At 40.9% G+C, this 18,835-nt stretch overlaps 1 long non-coding RNA gene across 1 annotated transcript; it reads right to left on the bottom strand.

The window, feature by feature from the left end:
• Positions 1–9,943: 9,943 nt before the first annotated feature.
• On the bottom strand, positions 9,944–17,981 carry LOC127476680 (uncharacterized). Its single transcript, XR_007906707.1, has 3 exons — positions 17,808–17,981; positions 15,541–15,603; positions 9,944–13,098 (listed from the first exon to the last, which is right to left on the bottom strand). It is a non-coding gene; the product is annotated as an uncharacterized LOC127476680 (long non-coding RNA).
• Positions 17,982–18,835: the final 854 nt, after the last annotated feature.

Genomic DNA, 18,835 nt, shown 5'->3' with positions numbered 1-18,835 from the left:
ATAAACAGTAGACATGATTGTTACCATTTTAAAGAAAACAATTACATTTATGATAGCAAAAAACCTCCAAACACAACATTGTATAAATTGCAATATTCTTCTCCTGAGCTGGCCTGATCATTTAATTCTTAAACTGCACGAATTGCTGAAAGCACCTCTTACTTTCAGCAGGCAATTTTTAACCAATATACTGAAAAGTGCTTTTAAGTATAACACATCAGAAAAGTTAACAAAGTAGCTTTTTTTCATTGCTTGTTTTGGCATATAAAAGGTGTTTGCACTAACTTAAAATATATATCATCCAATATATTATAGGGCTAAAAATCAGCCAGTTTGGGAAGGTGTTCACAGATAAAAGTTGCTTAAAAGGAGTTCCATTGTGGAAATACATAGCTTCTGAGCAAGTATATGTTTACATCATGGCTTAGCTGTTTAAACTTGACCTGCAGTAAAGCACTTGCCCTTTAAGGATGTGTTAATGGAGTTTTCTGGTTTTTTTAATTAACAGCCAGCGTGGTAGAAACGTCTAAGAAATTAATTAGCCACAGAGTTCCCCATTGCAATGCTTTGGAACGTGGCAGAAGCTGCACACCCTGCCTGGCAGTGCCCCTTGGCACTGGAGTGGTGCCCCGCAGCCTGTCCCCACACCTTGGGAGATAACCCCACACAGAGTATCCCCTCCCAGCCCCTGCCTGTGGGGTGCAGAGGGCAAGGTGGGCAGCACTGCAGGGAAAGCTTTCATCACACACGGAGGGGAGGGACAGGCTGGGCAGTTCCCATATATCTGTCCTACAGAGGGAGCTGGCAGTCAGATCCTGTCACACATTCCCCCTTGACCTTTGCAGGGGGAACAAATGGTGGAGGAGGCCATGGGAGAGGCCTTTGTGCAGTGCTGTGATGCTCCTGTGCTGTGGGCAGGGCATGTCTGCTCCTGCAGATCCCCATGGATCTACAGTGCTGCTGGAAGGACACCTCTGCCTGCAGAACAAATCAGCTGTAAGGCTCCTGCAAGGGGAAAAGTGAAACGCTTGAGCCAACATCAAAAAAACTTGCCACCCATAACAGAACTTACCAGAGGATGGTACAGAGAGCAAAAGACCAAATAGGCTCCAAATGAATCAGACAAAATAATGAAGGTTGTGTTCATTGATAACTAGCAAATGTGATGATACAGATGCAAACCCTGGCTCAGCAAGGCATTACATTACCCCCTGCCAGAAGCTCTTTGTCATCGTGAATGAGACTGGACCTTTGGTGTGACTCTGTATGACTCTTCCTGTAGAGCAGTATTTGCAAAAGCTCTGTGTTGAACCAATGTGTGACTGAAGCAGAGGCCTGTAAAGCTGAGGGAAACCCGCAGCAGGCAACTAAGAAAAACAAATGTATTTTTAGTGCATTTAAATTCATGATATGGGGATCCAAAGCTGAAAACTGTGTGGGAGCAGATACACATTTAGAAGATCGATATAAGTTTAGTCCCTGTTACAGATTTAATCACGCCACCTCTGTCAAAAGTAGTATTAAACCACTGATAAAATCACAGAAATGTACCTGCATGGTGCCCAAAAGAAAACATAAATAGCACCTGAATGTCCTCTCAGCTGCCTCTTCAATCCACAGCTAACAACATGCTGTTTTTCTACAGAGTATTTTCCTAGAATAAGTGATGGAGAGCTCTTGTCAAAGTTAATAGCTGTCTGTTCCCCTGGTTGCATCCCCCGGGGATCTAAATCTCTTGGGCCTGTATCTCCAAGGAAGCAAAACATCTCACTCCTGAATTTCAATGAGTTTGAGCTCTTAATCCACTTACAGTTTGGAAACCCAGCTAATATGCATCTATGCACAGTCAGATACATACCTAACACAGCAACATTAGATAGAAATATATATGTGTCAGAAAATAAACTTTGACTGCAGCCAACACAGCTCATGGATCCAGGCTTATTTTGATGAATTTTCTCCTTTGGAAGAAGAGGGGCAGCAGAGGGTTTCAGGAGAGCAATATTTTCTGTTCCAACGTTTTTGGGAATGGAAGGATCCCTCTCTCTGTGTAGAAGAAATTTCTATTTCATATCTTTCTAGCATATCAAGTAGCAAGAAACATAAAAGAAGAATGAAATATACCCATCTGATATGAACAAAATAGTTTCCCAGAGTGCTGTGCGTTTACTATTCAGCACAAAAAAAGAATCAGAAATATCCAATATTTTCAGAACACAAGTTTTGGGTTTGGGTCACTGATCAGCAATATCCACAGGAATCTTTTAGACAACCTGCACTTTTATGCAATAAACCTTTAAATGTTGAAGGATGCTACAATAACACAATGAAGGTTTTTGCAGACTTCTCCCATTCTGACAGCAGCTGGGGTGTACTGGGGCCAGTGCAGCACAGTTGTAACTGCTGGATGTGCATTGTAAAACACTGGGGATGCCCTGAGCTATGGGAATTTCCCCCAGCAAAAACCCACTCCCTAAACCAAAATTAGAAACTTCTTGGACACAGGGCCCAGACATAAAACCAGCCACACACAGTCCTCTGCCAGCTCCTACCCTCTTATCTCTCTCAGCCTTTGAGAATCTTGGAAAAACCTGGGTCCCAACATGTTCACTTTTCTTAGCCCTAAACCCCACCTAGAGCCCAAGACCAGTAGTATTCCTTAACCAAGTCTGACTGACAAGAAATGGCTTCCACCAGTACCGAGAGCTGCACTTTTTCTGTTTCCACATTCCCTGACCAGGGGAATCGTGGCCCCCACCCAAGACAGCTGTTCTTGAGCCCAGTCCCAAAGCACAGCCTAAAATGTTGGCCAGACTAGAACTGGCAACAGATGCAAACGCTTTTAGCACCTAAACCTCCCCAGGAGCACAGCAATGCTGCCATGGGCTCAGGATTCCCCCTGCAGGGATGGGGGTGGGAGAAGGCCTGTTCACAGCATAGCCAGTGAGTGCCCTGCTGGGTCACTGCCATCCCAGATGGCACTTGCTGCCACCCATGCTGAGCACAGAGGGCACAGGCTGAGCTGGCACAGACATAAATTACTCTTTCCACATCGCGGGTGGTCCTTCCACCTCAGGGGGATCACATTAGAGCTGCCCACCTGGGGAATGCCTGCTCAGCATATCAATGTGAGGTTTGCATGAATTGCATTTCGGTCAGTTTTCTTCTGCTTACATTGCATTTGTGATTTAAAAATAATGAGAAAAATAAAATTAAAGAAATAACGATATTATTTTCCACTGTCCTGCTTTGCTTTATAATAACCATGTACCATCTTCAGATTTTATGTCTGTTTCTAGTCTCTGGACAATATGGATAAGTAATAACGTTCTCACTCATATAACAACAGCTCAAGCTACTTCTTTTACTATGCTCATCCTCCAATTCTGGGTGCATATGACATAAAGTATTACCTTGGAGAGGAATGGTCAGCGTTTTTTGTGTGCACATTTGTGTGTGTAAATAAATTCAACATAAAAAGTGCTGAGCACTTTACATAAACCTCAGCATGTACAGAAAACTCCAAATTACACTCTGGCCTTCCTGTTGTAAATCACATACTTAGGGGGGGCTGTGGAAGTTACCATTGGTACCTGGAGGTGTGATGCACAGCACAATTCAGTCAGAATTGTTTGATGCAATACCATGAAGGAGAGAAGTGGAGCCTTGGTCATTTTCAAGACCCTCTTAAAACTCTCCCTATTCTCACATCTTTGAATGGGATGCAGAAGTTCTTATTTATCCTTGAAAGCAAAGGAACGGGAGCAGGATGGGGCTGTGACATACACTGTAGGTGAGACAGACATTCTAACAACACTGACACAGCTGTAACCACAGCTGGGCTGTTCCTTGCACACCAAAGGGTCAGTTCAGTAGCAAGTCTCACAGAGTGGTGTGAGCAAGAATTGTCAAAGCTGATCTCCAAACACCTTGACAGCAGCAGGACATGCTGAGGTAACATAAATGTAACAACCACACTTGTCTGGGTGTTTGCTCTCTGGCTGGGACCTGGGAGGGGTCATAGAGCTCTTTGTCTCAGCAGAGCTGAGACATAGTTAAACATGAAGTTTCCATCACAAACCAAACAAAAGTCTCTTGCCTGCCCAAACTACATCGTTCCTCCCCACCAAAATCTCCCTGCAAAGGACTGCGAGATGACTTATACTGGGGCGTGTCATTTCCATTACTACAGACCAAAAATGATGCTGAAAATTTAGGAACAACTGTTGGTGACCATGTCAGATGACTGATTTTGGTGGTGAAGAATTTTACAGGACCTATCTTCTGCATTTTCCTAGCACAGCACCATACCTTCTGTCTGGCTGCTGAAAGAAACTATACAAAGTGCTGTGGAATCTGCAGAAACCTGGGCTAGTCTGATGGCAGGACAGAAAAGACTGAAGTCCCTCAGAAGTCTTCACTGTCCATCTCTGTGTTTTGAATTACCAGCTGTGGGAGAGAAACAGATTTGCAGTACCATTGCACAGTAGGAATGGCAAAAGAGAAACAGTTCCGTGTTTTGGTGGTTAAATCTAATCAGAGATGTGTGCTTGGCCATGATCACCAAACTCTGATCCTCCCTGTTGCCAGAACAAAAATGCCACCTCCTATATGAGAGTTTATGCATCCCATCATTTGGAATATGCAAATTTGCTAAAATGACTTTGAATTTTTTGTAGTCACAACAGATTAAAATGCAAACCAGTAAACACCTCCTTCTCCCTCTCACTGGTATTCTCTTGTTATTAATTAAATAACTTCTACATCTAAAAGGAAAATGAGCTGCTTGTTACAATTCTGATTCATAGGGGTCTAAGTTCAGTTTTCATATCTATCACAAAGAGCTGTAAATAATCAGCACAAGATCATTAAGTTCACATAAAAGTAATCGAAAGATAGTGATGTGATCATTAATGCTCTTGGCCAATATTTATAAATGTCAGCTCAGTAATACAAAGCTGAAAGTGATACTGTACTGTTTGTTTTGAAGAGTTTTAAGGAACAACATGAGTTATAACTCAGCTGTCTACACATAATTTTTCATATTGCAACCCCACTGAGCAGCTCCATTAAACCCCAGCAGTCTGCAGGAGAATCACAGAATGGTTTGTGTTGGAAGGGACCTTTAAAGCTCATCTAGTCCAAACCCCCTGCAATAAGATAGCTCTCCAACTAGGTCAGGTTGCTCAGAGCCCTGTTCAACCTGAATGTTTCCAAGGATGGGGCATCTACAGCTTCTCTGCACAGACTGTTCCAGTGTTTCACCACCCTCATCATAAAAAATGTCTTCCTTATATCTAGTCTGATAAAACAGAGCATGAAGAAGACTTTGTAACTCAACTGATTCAGGAAGATACACCCCACAAAACAGAAGAAGAAAAACACACCTCATTCATGGAAAGGATAACCAAGATTTAGAGGGGTGACTACAAGTGTTACATCAATTTGAACCCCTTGGAGTGTCCTCGTTTGGATAACAAGAATGGAAGCACCCAGTCACGATGTCCTTATCTCCAGAGGAATTAAGAAATTACAGTGGCACAAAACCAGGGAGAACAGACACCAAATACCCACTAATTTCAGCACTTCCACAGTGACTTCAAAACACACAACAAAGTGCTCTCCAAACAAACTGGTGGACATTTTTTCCACACAGGTAAACAGGTGGCACTTTCATCCCATCAGAAATACTCATCTACAAAACAAAAATCTCACAGCACTTGCCTAAATGATTTATCATGAGTTATTGTCATTTACTGTGGGTGGCAGCAGAGGTTTGGGGAATTCCTGGGGAAAAGAAGTAACTTCATCTCAGATACGGCTTCTCCTGGTTTTAGTCTGCCAAAGAGTGCTTTATAGCATTTGCAAAAAAGATGCTGCAGGTAATTGGGGAAAGGGGAATATTTTCTGCAGCTGCTAAGTAATTAAAGTTCCTGCTATCCATTTTACTAGCTTAGAGGCTTTTAAAGACCACTGCAAAATCCATTACAATTCAGTAAATTTACTTCTTTGGAAGTTACAAATCACTCTCCTCATTTTCTTTTGACAGGGATAGAAAATGAACAAATATTCTCTAGAATATCCAGGTATATTTAGATAGCCTACATTCACTTCAGCAGCGTGATCTGTGATGCATGTGGTGCCGTGGAGCATGACAGAGATCTGTGTGAAGGATGCCATTTAGCAGCAGCCAGACAGTCCAAGTTATTTATGAAAGAACTAGTATTGTTCATTGTTTTGCCTGTAAAAATTATACATATAACTCAAGAGTTGGGGTGTGAATAACGAATAAATCAAGATTTTATAGTTTATTCAGCGTGGCTGAGAAAAATAACAAGACTTGTCTAGGCAGAGCAAAGCAACACTTGTGTTCTCCCCATAAATCTCCTGACTGCTGTATGTGCCATGGACATCCCTATATGGATGCCCTGCTTACAAGAGAGTAAAATGGCTTGTTGAATCAGGGAAGGTATGAGAATTAAACATGCTCCTTTTGCTGCCATGTATAGCCAAACTCAGCTGTCCAGGAATGCACAGGAATGGGATGAATGCAAAGACTACAGGTGAACTAAAGCCCTTGATAGTGATCAGCTCCAGACCACAGCAGCACTTTGGCCACAGGGGCTGGATTTTACTCAGGTAAATGAATGACACTGTGGTTGCAGATGGAACTTCCTACCACCCCTCTCTTGGAAATGCAGGGGTGTACCTTAACCATTTCAGAAGGGAATCCCACAACTCAGCAGCTCAGACTGGCCTAAGTGCCGAGGTAATTACCTTTTTAGGATATGGCATATCCAACTGGTCAGGGCATAGCTCAGCCTTTCCCTCTGATTGCTGTATCAAGAGGAAACCTGAGTTTTCAGGCAGCCCTAAACCAAAGTGGTGCTAGAAACCTAGAAAACAACATACATTTCAACAAATTTTCTATTGTAAGAGTATTAAATATGCAGCTCTGAGGTAATTTATTTTACCTCCGAAACATGCAGAACTATAATTCTATTCCCACTTTCAATTTTCTATCAACTATCTAGTCTTTGCCTGGAGAGAATTTTACAGTCAATAGTCCTGCACATATACTGGTTCTCCAAACAAGTAGTTTAACCTGGCTAGACCCCAAAGATCAGCTCTATGAACACTCTGCTCTTATTGTCTCCTTCCACACTTTTTAGTACTTATCTCAAAATACTATATTTATTTGCCCTTTTTTTTTAACAACAATCTATCGATAAAAGGAATCAATAGAACTATATAGCAAGAATCTAAACAGTAGATATTAATTTGAAGAATTAATAAGATATTTGAGACTTCCACATCTGCTAACTGAGATTACACGATCCAAAGTTATTGCAGTGAGATACAAATTAAATGACTGAAAAGTCCCTTCTCATGCCCTGGCTTCAGGATAGTTATATGGTGCCTTGAAACAGAGGTTCTCCAATCCTGTAACTGTCCTTGGTACAAAAATAATGTCTGAAAACAACAAATGCAATGCAGCACCATTTCATACCATATCTTTTTTATAAGGTAGACTCCAGTCAGACACATGGACAGAAATTCATGGAGACAAAATTGTTCAGCACAAAGAGAAAATCTTGAGGGAATTCAGACAGCAGAATTTCTCTGAGATAATATCCCACATAGACAAAGAATAGTTGGGGGACCATCAAGCCAAGAGACAAAAGGTTACTTTTCTATTCAGTGAAGCAGACAAGGAGGAAGACTTGGCATGGAAAACTGTAAAATCATGCCTAGTAACAAAAGAAAGTACTGAAAGAATGTTGAGGATGGAAGGGGAAAGTTCTGTTCAATGGACAGGAAAAAGTGCAAAGCACATTTTTAAATAAAATTACAAAAAGCAGGTCAACTTCACTTCTGAGACTTAGGGATCTGTTTTCAAAAATGCTGAGTCTTTACTTAAATGTAAATTTAAGGGCAGTTCCTTTCAAAGACTATCAAAGGTGGGGCTTATGAGGTTAAGGTCAATGACACACATAGGGCTTTGGCAGACAAATCTTCAGCTCAGATTTTTTTTTTCATCTCTCCTTTCTTCAGTCACACACCTGAAGATGTTTGCAGAATAAAGCAGCAGTATTGGTATATATTTAACTAAGTAAAAGGAAAACGCTGAATTGTTTAACCTTAGTACATTCAAACAACTTCAAGATAAGAGCTCAGTGACAATTGCTATCATTTATTGCTTCCCAAGAAATGAAAATGAACAACTGGAAAGCCATTAAGAGAACACTTTAAAGAGGGACTTGCAGACACTGCTGCATTATCTCAGCTCAAACAGAATCTTGTTTTCAACCATCTCACTGTTTCTCTGATAGCATTCGTAAACAGATGGACTTCTTCACACTTTTTTCTGTATGAAAACATCTTTCTTCACAGGCATATTGATCTCTTGGGGAAAATTCTGGGATGCAAATAGGTTTTAGCATTGCTCGGTGAACATGCCACAAAACTGGCACTGACTGTGCCACAGGGCTCTGTGACAATGCAAACAGGAATTTTTGTGTGGAGAACTCACCTACCAAAGACAGTGTTTTCCAGTGCACTTCAGTCTTGGGAGGCAATTGTAAGAGGGTGCTACAGAGACATGATTTTCAGAGACCAGGCAAGCACCAAGTGGTGCCTCAGGAACATGGCTTTTCCCCCCTGTGGTTGGCATCAGAGCTGAAGACTAAACAACACGACAGCAGAAAACCACTTTTCTTCACTGATCTAAATGACATCTTGCTTGTCAGGTGAGGGAAACCCTGTGGCTGTTCATCTTTTGCACTAGGACACCCTATTAGCCAGGACATAGTAGTTGCTCTGACTGCACTACACTTCTCACAAATGCACGTGCACAACAATAGAGGTAAACAATTGTACAAGTGCCTATCAGGCAGTTAATGGACAGGCATTTTTGTGTGCATGGAACTTCTGAATGCTTGGGCTTGAGTGCCTCCCAGTCCAGGTTAAAATCATCACCTGTGATTGTCTGTGCTGTACTGCCAGCTGGGAGGGACCAGCTCTCGAGCCAACATCCTGGATGCAGCCTGAGTGTCTGGCAGTAACTGGGCTTGGTATGACAGCTTCCTGTGAGAACAGAGACTGCTGTGATTGGGTCAGGCTGCAGAAGTCAGACAAGACATGTCCAGTTGAGGATCACTCATAGGCACATATTGACCTGATTTCTCTGATCATGTTCAGAAGCTGACCAGATGGCATTGGGAGTGTAAGGTGCTTATCCTACAGCAAATCTCTATCCTTAGCTCCCTTGTGGAGCATCAGCCTGAAAATGTGGAATTAAATCCCCCCCCTCCACTTGAAGATGTTCAGAGCCAGTGCATCTGAAACACACAAACAAATGTTGGCACAAAGGTTGAATGACAACTTGAACACATCCATATCCAGATACCAAACTTTTCTAGCAGAGACCCCCATCATTAAGATGTTGAAAACAGAAGTAATTTTTGGGGATTCCTTCTGTACCAGTAGCCCTGCTCTAAGATCAAAAGACAAAGCATGATGCGATAGTTATGTCCAAAACCAAAGTAGGTTACCCAGTGGCTGCCAAAATAATACTGAAGGCCTACTGGGAACCCCAAACATACATGGGTTGGAACCAACACCCTTGCCCACATCATTTAATGTAGCACAAGGGAGCTCTCTTTGCTCCCTAACAGCAATTAAACAAAAATGAGTCCTTCAGAGAAATTAGCTATGGTGGAGACAATTGCTTACATCCAATAGGAACTGGTTGATCTGAGGCAAAAAAAGGCTGATGTGTAAGAGGGTTTTCCCCTAACCTTCAACCTACAAGAAGAAAAAGTGCCAGACTTTGGATAAATTCTTTTCAGAACAAACTTGAGGGAAAATTTGATCTGCCTCCACTGTCTGACAATATTTTCCTAAAGCTGCTCATGAGATAGTAATTAGCAACAACTTTGGACAAAACAGGATCAGGCAGTAGGTCTTCAGACTTGATCCAATGGATACCAAAGCCACCCACTCAGCTTGGGCAAGAGTGAGCTCTATATCTACAACAGGAAGTATCTATCCTTCTGCTTTTATATTTCAATCGAGTTTATTATTTAAGATGACATTGTCCATGCAGCATTGTAGTTTTTCTCAGCAAACAGAATCACAAGAAATTGCCTCTGTTGTCCATGCTTTGGGTAAACAGAACTTCTACATAGCCAAAATCCTGAATTTTTAGAGGATGCCCAGGCCCTTGCATCAGTTGTGGGCCACACAGTCTAAAGGGCTGAAAAGCCAACATGAAGAGCCCCCATCACACCTTTTGGGATCATATTTTGTATGAAGAATACATATTTTTATTTCTTCTACTACCCACTTAGAAAAAAAAAGAGATCCCCAAACCTGCCTCTATAGCAACAGTCCCTATCAGCAGGGATCATTTCTCCTGTGCTCCTGACAACTCACAGTCACAGTGCCAAATAAGACAGACTGATTTAGTGTGTTAGCTGGTGGTATTAAGCTGTAAACAAAGTGAGGAGCCACCTGGCTCACTTAATTGACAAGGTCAGACCAGGATTCAACATCTGTTCTGGCAGGCATAGAGATGCTTCAGAAACATCTTTATTGGAACTTAAGGGCTGTGCAATTTTGTTGCCTGACAGCCAAATGCATGCAAAAACATAAGATACAAAAAATGCATTTGTCAGCTCGGATAAGCTAAATTTACTACTTTATGTAAGCATACAGCTTGTGTACTTTGAAAAGCCACTGAGCAAATATGTTTTTCCTCTGGTAATGCCAAACAAATATGCATAGCACTGAAAGGAAAACAAAAGGAGGAATAGATACCTATAAGCGAAACCATGATCAGATGTACCTCTGTTCTACCACATAGGGAAATGGCCTGGTACATAAGAGTCAAACTGCTGAGGAATTACTTCACACGAGATCCTGATACCTCTAGATGAAGTGAAAAAGCATTTGGGCAGCAGTCACAATCCACGCTGAAATAATTTGGAGATCCCTGCTTTAGTTTGTTCAGCCAAGACTAGGACCTCACACAAGTGGCATCTTTAACTTGAATAGCCCTCAACCTGGGGTTGAGGCCAATCTGGTAACTTAGAGAAATACTTAAGTGCATTAAATTATGCACTGGGATCTCTCCAGAGGCCCAGAGTATTTCTGTAATTGTGTTAATGGTCTTTGTAGCTTACGTTTCTGTTATCAGAGGGAACATTTTGCCTGAGGGAGGATTGGAGAGTGTGAAACACACTGGTTGGAGGGTGTAGGGCAGAGAGGAAAATCATACAGCATTTTCAGATATAAAAGGGCTTAAGTTCACACTGGAGAACAAAATCTTCAGACCTGTTAACAATGCTTTATACAGAGCTGTAAACACATAGCCATATTTTACAGAGTAAAACCCTACTGCAACCACATTAAATACCAAAAAAGCTTTTACATTTACTTGTCATTTATATTCTACAGATTCCTTCTGCAAGCTATAGAAGACAATAGAAATAAAATATGTTGGCCCCATGACCAGCAATAGAAAATGAAACAGTTTCTTCACCAACCTCCTGATTCAGAGATCTTGTGAGGAGGACTGGCAGCTCCTTTATCCTTGATATAAAAATGCTATGCACGGTCAGCTCTTCAAAAATAGGAAGCTGAATGTCAGATCTATCTAATCTCAAAACCAATACAAAAATAAAGTAATAACAGGCACACAGAAGACCCAGAAATAGGCTCAATTGCTCAGTACAATAGAAACATTGCCAATGAGAGCAGGACCATGAGTAAGGGCCCATAAACTTGACCCATGGGAATTGCATTTGTCTGTGTGCACGGCTCTGACTGTTCCCATTCAACTCCCCCAAATTGTGAAGGGCACTCAGACCATTTCTATCATACTGGCAATTATGTTAAAAGAAAGAGTAGTACTATGAGTACTGAGGGAAAAATTACTATTTGCAATTTGCCCAGCAGCAGAAAAGCTTTCTACTCCTCCTCATATTCACTAGAAGGAAAACCAGATTTATGAACAACCAAGTAATTCTGTTTTAAGGACTCTCCCCCGGGCAGAGAAATAGCAGCACATGCAGAGAACAGTTAGGAAAGGACAGAAGATACATGAGAGAAGTGTCAGAGGATGCTTCAGTTTCTCTATTATTCAGCCCTTTGGTATTATTATTAGCACTTATTTCATGCTCTAGTAAGTTTTGTTTATTGAGCTGATCACACAACTCAGGTGTCTTAAAAGAACAGCTGCCTTCTGGCTTCAGAAGAAGAGATGAAATCTGTTTAGCTTTAACACCTTTTCAGGATGCTGTTTAATAACCACCTGATGACACTCCATAGCAAGATAAAGAACAAGCCACTTTGATTTTCAAGTCAGATTTAGCCTCAGAAGACATACTGAACAGCTTACTTGAATCTGGTCTGTTACCATTATTTTAGCAACCTGCTTATCAATTTCTCAGCCCTTTCTAAATGATGAGATCTTTCTCATTTGTAGAAATCTGCTTCTAAGTGGATTGCAAACACCATGTGCAAAGGCTGGACGAAAAACCATCATATGCTCACATACAAGCAAACCCCTTGGTTAATACAAAATAAATAATTCATAGAAAAGGTTAAATATGCATGTATACTGATAACTAGAAACAATAGCATCAGCCCTTTGCCACCTTTTAGGTAACCCAGAAATGCAAACCAACATGATTTAGCCACCTCTTCAACCAGTTCTTCTCCTCCTGGTACTCGAGGATCTAAATCCCTGTTTGGTGTGGAGGAATATGCAACTGATACAAAGTCTGGTGGCAGCCAGACAACTTTGTTGACTCTTTAACTGCCAGGTTAGTATTAATAAAACAAAGGTGCCTGAGTGAAGGAATAAACAGTACTGAAGCCTTTCCCAAACAAAAAGCAATATACACGCATGTGCTGTCTGTGAAAGGAGGGCCCTCAATCAAGTGAAGCACTGTGAGATGTGCTGATGGGCAGATGCCTTTCCCTCTCAGTCTTCTCATTTTAGCTGTGGAAGGGGTCCAGGAGGCACCAGAAACTGAGGACAAGGCCTGCAGTATTTCTTTATTTTCTTTGGAGTCATTTTGGAACTTACACCTAAAAAACAAAGATGGAAAAGAGAGAAAATGGAGAGATTTTTTTAATTGGGGGTGTGGAAAATGGCACAAAACTTTAATACATGAAGCTCAGCCATGTTTGTATGGGCAAACTTAGATTAGCAGTGATCTGAAATAAAAAGGGATGTGAAAAAGATTTGTTTTCCTTTCATTAGGTTGCTGAGGATACACAATCACTGAAAGTTAGGCTGCTGCTGCTGGACATTTCCACAGTCAGACAGAGGTCTTCATAAACACAGAGATGGTACTACTGTCTCTCTTGAGCTCAAATTCCACAACTGACACATTAAACAGCATCTTCCCCTTACTATCATCACATTCTCCATCTTTCCTGGACAGAAGCCACAGGCTGACATTGGCTTGAAACATTTGCTTTCTAGGACAGTGATTGTTACTGATGGAAGAACAGCATTCTAGGAAATTGGTGGTTTTACTTCAGAAGAAGTAGCCAGGATGGTTAAATTAACTCTCTCCTTAAGGCACACTGTTATCCACTAAGTGGCTTTACAGCTTCCCATGGCACAAAGAACAGTGCAGAGCAGTGCTGAAAAACAGTCTATGCACTTTGCCTGAAGACAGAATAAACCCAGTGACATGCCCCTAGAAAGGACAGTGACGTGGAAGCACAAGTCACCCAGAAATCCCAGAGCAACAACACGAAACAAAGCCAGCATCATACAGTTCAGGTCCAGAACTGCACATGAAACAAAACACTGTTTAGCTTTGGGCAGTTGCTGCATTAGGCACAAAGTTTTACAGCTGCCTCTCAGTAAGAGTAGAAACTAATTCAGATCAAGCACTGTCATATAAGCAGATCTGAGGAAGTCATTTGCAGCAGAGAGGTGCACCCTATACAGAGGCAAAGAAACAGAAATCCCTGACCTAAAAAAGGCTTGGCTGCAGGTAAGGACAGGAGATGGTTAAGATGTTGTAGCACTCAGAGAAACATGGCATGCAAAGATCATTATTGGGTCTGCAACAGAGGAAGGCATTTTGGATTCCCTTTGTAGGAGATCTTTGTGGTGAATTCACGTGTTTTAACTGAGTGCTTCCTTTGTACTCCTTTCTTCCCTTCAGCAGAGTACTTTCCATTACTTTCCAATGAGACCAGCATCAGTGTACTCTATTCACATGAAAGAGCAGCCTGCTTTCAGAGGAACATTCTCTTTGGATGTACTTTTTTCAGGGAGATTTCATGCCTGTTGCATGGAAAGAAGCCTGAAACACCTGCTTCTTTGTCAGATAGCAGAAGGTATCTCAGATTGAAAAGTAACAGCTCTGCTCACTGCATGAAGTGTCAGTACCATGGAAAGGGTATAGGTTCAGCCAGGCAGCATATGTGATCCCTCTCGGGCCAGGAGTGACAGGAGCCACCTCTGTGCCTCCAGCATTGCACTCCACAGTCCCTGTGGATGGGCTGGGAACCTGCTAGTGCTGTGGATCCTTTATAGCTGAAGTCCTCAGTTGCTACTACACCTGCCAATTAAATAAGAAGGAGCCCCAGGCAGCAATAAACCCCTGACCCACAATAACTCCACAATGTGTTCACTGCTTCTGATACCAGTGAGACTCTGTCTATAAAACAGAGCCCATGAGTCATCACTGGGAGATTGGAAAGGAAGAAAAGGCACCAGCTAAAGGAAAACTGTAGAGAAAAGCAAGGATTTCCACCTAGGTTATCAAAAATACAAAAAGAATAAAGCATTTAAGGTAATTTATCAGCTAGAACAAATTTGCTTGGAACTTCAAATTAGTAATTTTAAGATGAAAAGATGAGAAATAGGAAATAGATGGTTTTAAATCAAATTCTGTATTTTTAGAGTTTAACAGAAGTTATCAGCTAGATATTTTGCTGAATTTAGAAACATTAAGGTTTAAGATAGCATTATTCTAAAGACTATACCTAATCCTTTTATCCTGGACTTTTCATGGCTTAGCTTTTTTTTTTTTTTTTAACTGGGGTCTCACTGAAACCAGGGATACTGTGGATTTTTACTTGGGCAGTCTTAACACACACGTATTTAGGACAAATTCAACCTCAGTTAATTTCTGTTTCTGGTAGAGCTGTGGGTTCGAAAATTGGATTTTTAGGAATTTACAGAATCACAGTTTGGTTGATCTCTAAAAACATGAAGATGGATGCAGGTATATATAGATGGTGATGGAATACAGCAAGGCAAAGCCACCATAATACTTCACTTTTGCAACCTCTGTTCTTATCAGAGGAACTATGTTACGATACTCCTCTCCTTTAATCACACCAGATCATATTTCTCTTGATTATTTTACCATGTGAGCATTAAATGGATTCTATTGTAATCTTATTTCTTTCCAATCAAAACACTCAGTAAGTTGCCTGAGAAAAGATTACCTAATAATAATGATTACCTAATTAATGTAATGAATCTGTAAACCTTTTTACCTTTATGTGCTTTTTTGTTGTGTTTGGGTACTACTGAGCAGCAGACTTTTCTAACCTCCCGACCTAAGGGTGAAAAAATAATTTGTTACCAGTGGAGACAGATAATGCAAATAACTGTACATATACACTAAATGTGTTAGAGTCCACAGACATTTTGATTACTTTATTTACCACTAAAATCCTTGTATGAAGAGATCTGTAAAACAAAGGATTATCATGACCGATCTTTAAATCTGTACATAGCTTTGTCCCTAGTGTGGAGCAGGAAATAATTTGTTCTTTTCCATCATTACTCATATATATATATATATATATATACACACATTTATATTTATATTTATATATAAGACACATTGCCAAGATTTCTTTATCCTTTGAAATGTCACATTGGCAGGCAGTACAAGCAACAAATTCCAGCCATTTTAACCTAGGGAAAAAACTGCACTCTTTTAGTTACACCACTTAATGAAAATAAAAAAGACTCTCAAGAGGAAAAAAGAGCATCTCTCTGTTCAGATGAAGAGGAGTGTAGTTTAAATTGCTTTGGGTGAGCAAAGCCATTTAATAATTCCCTCCCTCCTAGACCTGTATAAGTGAGCTATCGATTGCACTTGACACAGTAGGTGCTGGACACAGTAAAGGGAAAAGAAGGGTTGACTCTGGAGCTGAGGTGGAGCAGAAAGGCCAGAGCTAGATGATTTCTCATCAACAAAATCTAACATATGCTCAGTGTTTCTGGAAATCCCTGTGGCAAGTTCTACAGCCAAGGCTAGTGATGGTGGCTGATCAAGCATCAAAATTGAGGTGTCTTGTCACCATAATTAAATTCTGATGTAACAGGTTTTACATGAAAAATGCATTCATCTTGCACACCCAGGTACTTCTACTTGTGCATCAGGGCTTACAGATAAGGAACAGTGTCCTTTGTACTCTTCCTCCCACCTTCTGCCTTAATGAAGCACCAAACCCTTAGGGTGCACATCAACAAAAGGGGAACATTATTACAGGATCTTGCATGTATTCATTTGCATTTTATTGGTATTGCTCTCTCTCCTGTCCTTCCAGGACAGGCTTCTTTATGGTCCTGAACACACATCTAGAAATTCTTCAACATCCTTTGTACTGTTCCTTAAGTTTTCCTCAAAGTGCATGGGGAACCTGAATAAACAGAAGCAGAAAAGGCAAAGGGAGCAGAAGGACTTCAGGTACCACCACTCTGGCAAATAGCTCTACCATTCAGAGCAGATTCCAGTAAGTGAGAAAACTGGGCAGCTGATTTAACCAATTAGAAAGACAACTTCCAAATGTTTCTCCATGCTCATATTTACACATAAAGTGATTCTTACAAGGTTTCTAGAAAATATCAGGCATAGCAAGTCTGCTGCTCCTGACCTTTGAACATTTAGCTTATTTGTTTTTCCTTATCTTATATTCATTCTCTACATCTTGTATAAAATACACACTATGAAGAACCATGGTAGGTCTGAGAGATTTACAATGTCAAACATCAAATCTGCACAGGTAACTCTAGAAGTTACACCTTTCAATTTAGAATTTCTACTGAACTGTCCTGAAAACACAGAATGACATCTCCAGGGATGTGGCTACAGAAAGATGGAAAATCCTCTGTTTTTAAGATTTCAGCTGCTCTCTGAATTTGGAATACTGCAAAATGGTAACTAGGTGCCACAATGTAATACAGCAATTAAAGTGTGGAATATCAGTGGTAAAAAAAGCCCCAACCAACAAAAAAACAAAGGGGAAAAAAGTCAAGATGGATTGAAGGTCAGAAGAGCTACTTTCACCTATTTCACCGTTTTATAAAGAACTTCTCATTTACTCCAGTTCTAGTGACCTGACCAATTCATGTTCCCTTGTTTCATAAGGGTAGAAACTTTTCCTATTTAACTCATTTCCCACTATTCAGAAAATACATTATTTTTACATTGGCAGATGGTTATCTCCTGGAAAAATGTAACAGGAATTTTTTTCAGAGGAGTGGGTTTCAGAACACAGATTAAAGTAAAGGTTAATCACACTATACTACAGGCAACAGGCAATAACAGAGGAAACACTACAGTACAAACCAAAGCACTGACATGCAACCACATTCTGCAGTCTAAGCCCTTTCCTAAATTCAGTCCTCCTTTTCTGTCAAGCTCTGTTTGTTTCCTTTAATTAAAAACAATATAGAGAATAAGTATTTTATATCAAAAAAAGAACGAGCAGGAAAAGAGACAGTGGTGTTAGAAGAATATATACTATACCTGCTGCAGCAAAGGCACTGAGGCACAGGAGACATACCAACAAAAAGCCACAAAGTGCCAGGATCTTCATCCTTCTGACTGGTCACAAGACGTTTTCAAGGAGGCTGAAGGAGTGCTCTAGTCTCCTTTGGCACAACTATACCTTTTTATAAGGTAGAGCAAAAGGAATGCTCTGTTCAGGATGGGTGGAGATTTGGCCTTTGTATTGGACTTCAACAGATGAAAAAACCCAGCCCTTCCTATTACGAGAAGCAGTTTACTCAAAATCAGGCAGCAATTGGCTGCATAGTGTCCTACCAGTTAAACAGGAGCAGCTGCTGTGGAATATTGGAGTATACAGGGGTGCTCCCATGCAGTGCTTGTCCTGTGCTTCACAGCAGCCTCTTTAGGTGACCCGGTGTGCTCCTCTACGTGCTTGGAAGGACAGAAAGCACAGCTGAAATTAATCTGCACAGACAGTGAACTGGGCCTGAAAAAGCAAGCCAAACCCAGGGTGTTTTAATCAAAGCGATTGCCAGCGTGTTGTTAACATAATTAACAAGACAGCTGGTTAAGCAGCAGATTTCTGAGTTTATTATTAACTTCTCAGTATCTGTTATATCTAGATAATTAAGTTACAGAGACTCCAGATAACAATCAAGATTAAGAAGTCACCAAATTCAATGTGGTATCAAGGTTCACAGAGTGTGCTTTTTAAAAATAAAAAGGTCCTTCAAGCAGGGATCCACTGCAGAGCTGAGTCTTAAAAAAAGGCAAAAGTTCAGGTTTGGCAGCATCTGATTCTCACAGCTTAATCTAATAAGATTTGGGCCTCAGATAACAGACTGTGCTATGACCTATGCAGCCTTAAAAGGTGGAAGCAGTATCTACAAGCCACCTGGACTGGAATTACAGAAAGGCTTCACTCTGGTGCGCATATATTGTCCTGCATTTTCAAAGGGTTCATATTTCAGGTTTGGGATTTGGTTTGTTTCTTGCACTGGATCAGCAGCCTTCCAAATTGGGTCACCCCTTTATCTACCAAATTT

This window comes from Manacus candei, unplaced genomic scaffold (assembly GCF_025592945.1).
Source record: "Manacus candei isolate 608988 ecotype Guabito, Panama unplaced genomic scaffold, ASM2559294v1 h1tg000050l, whole genome shotgun sequence".
Lineage (NCBI taxonomy): Eukaryota > Metazoa > Chordata > Aves > Passeriformes > Pipridae > Manacus > Manacus candei.
This window is presented reverse-complemented; position numbering and strand designations above follow the sequence as displayed.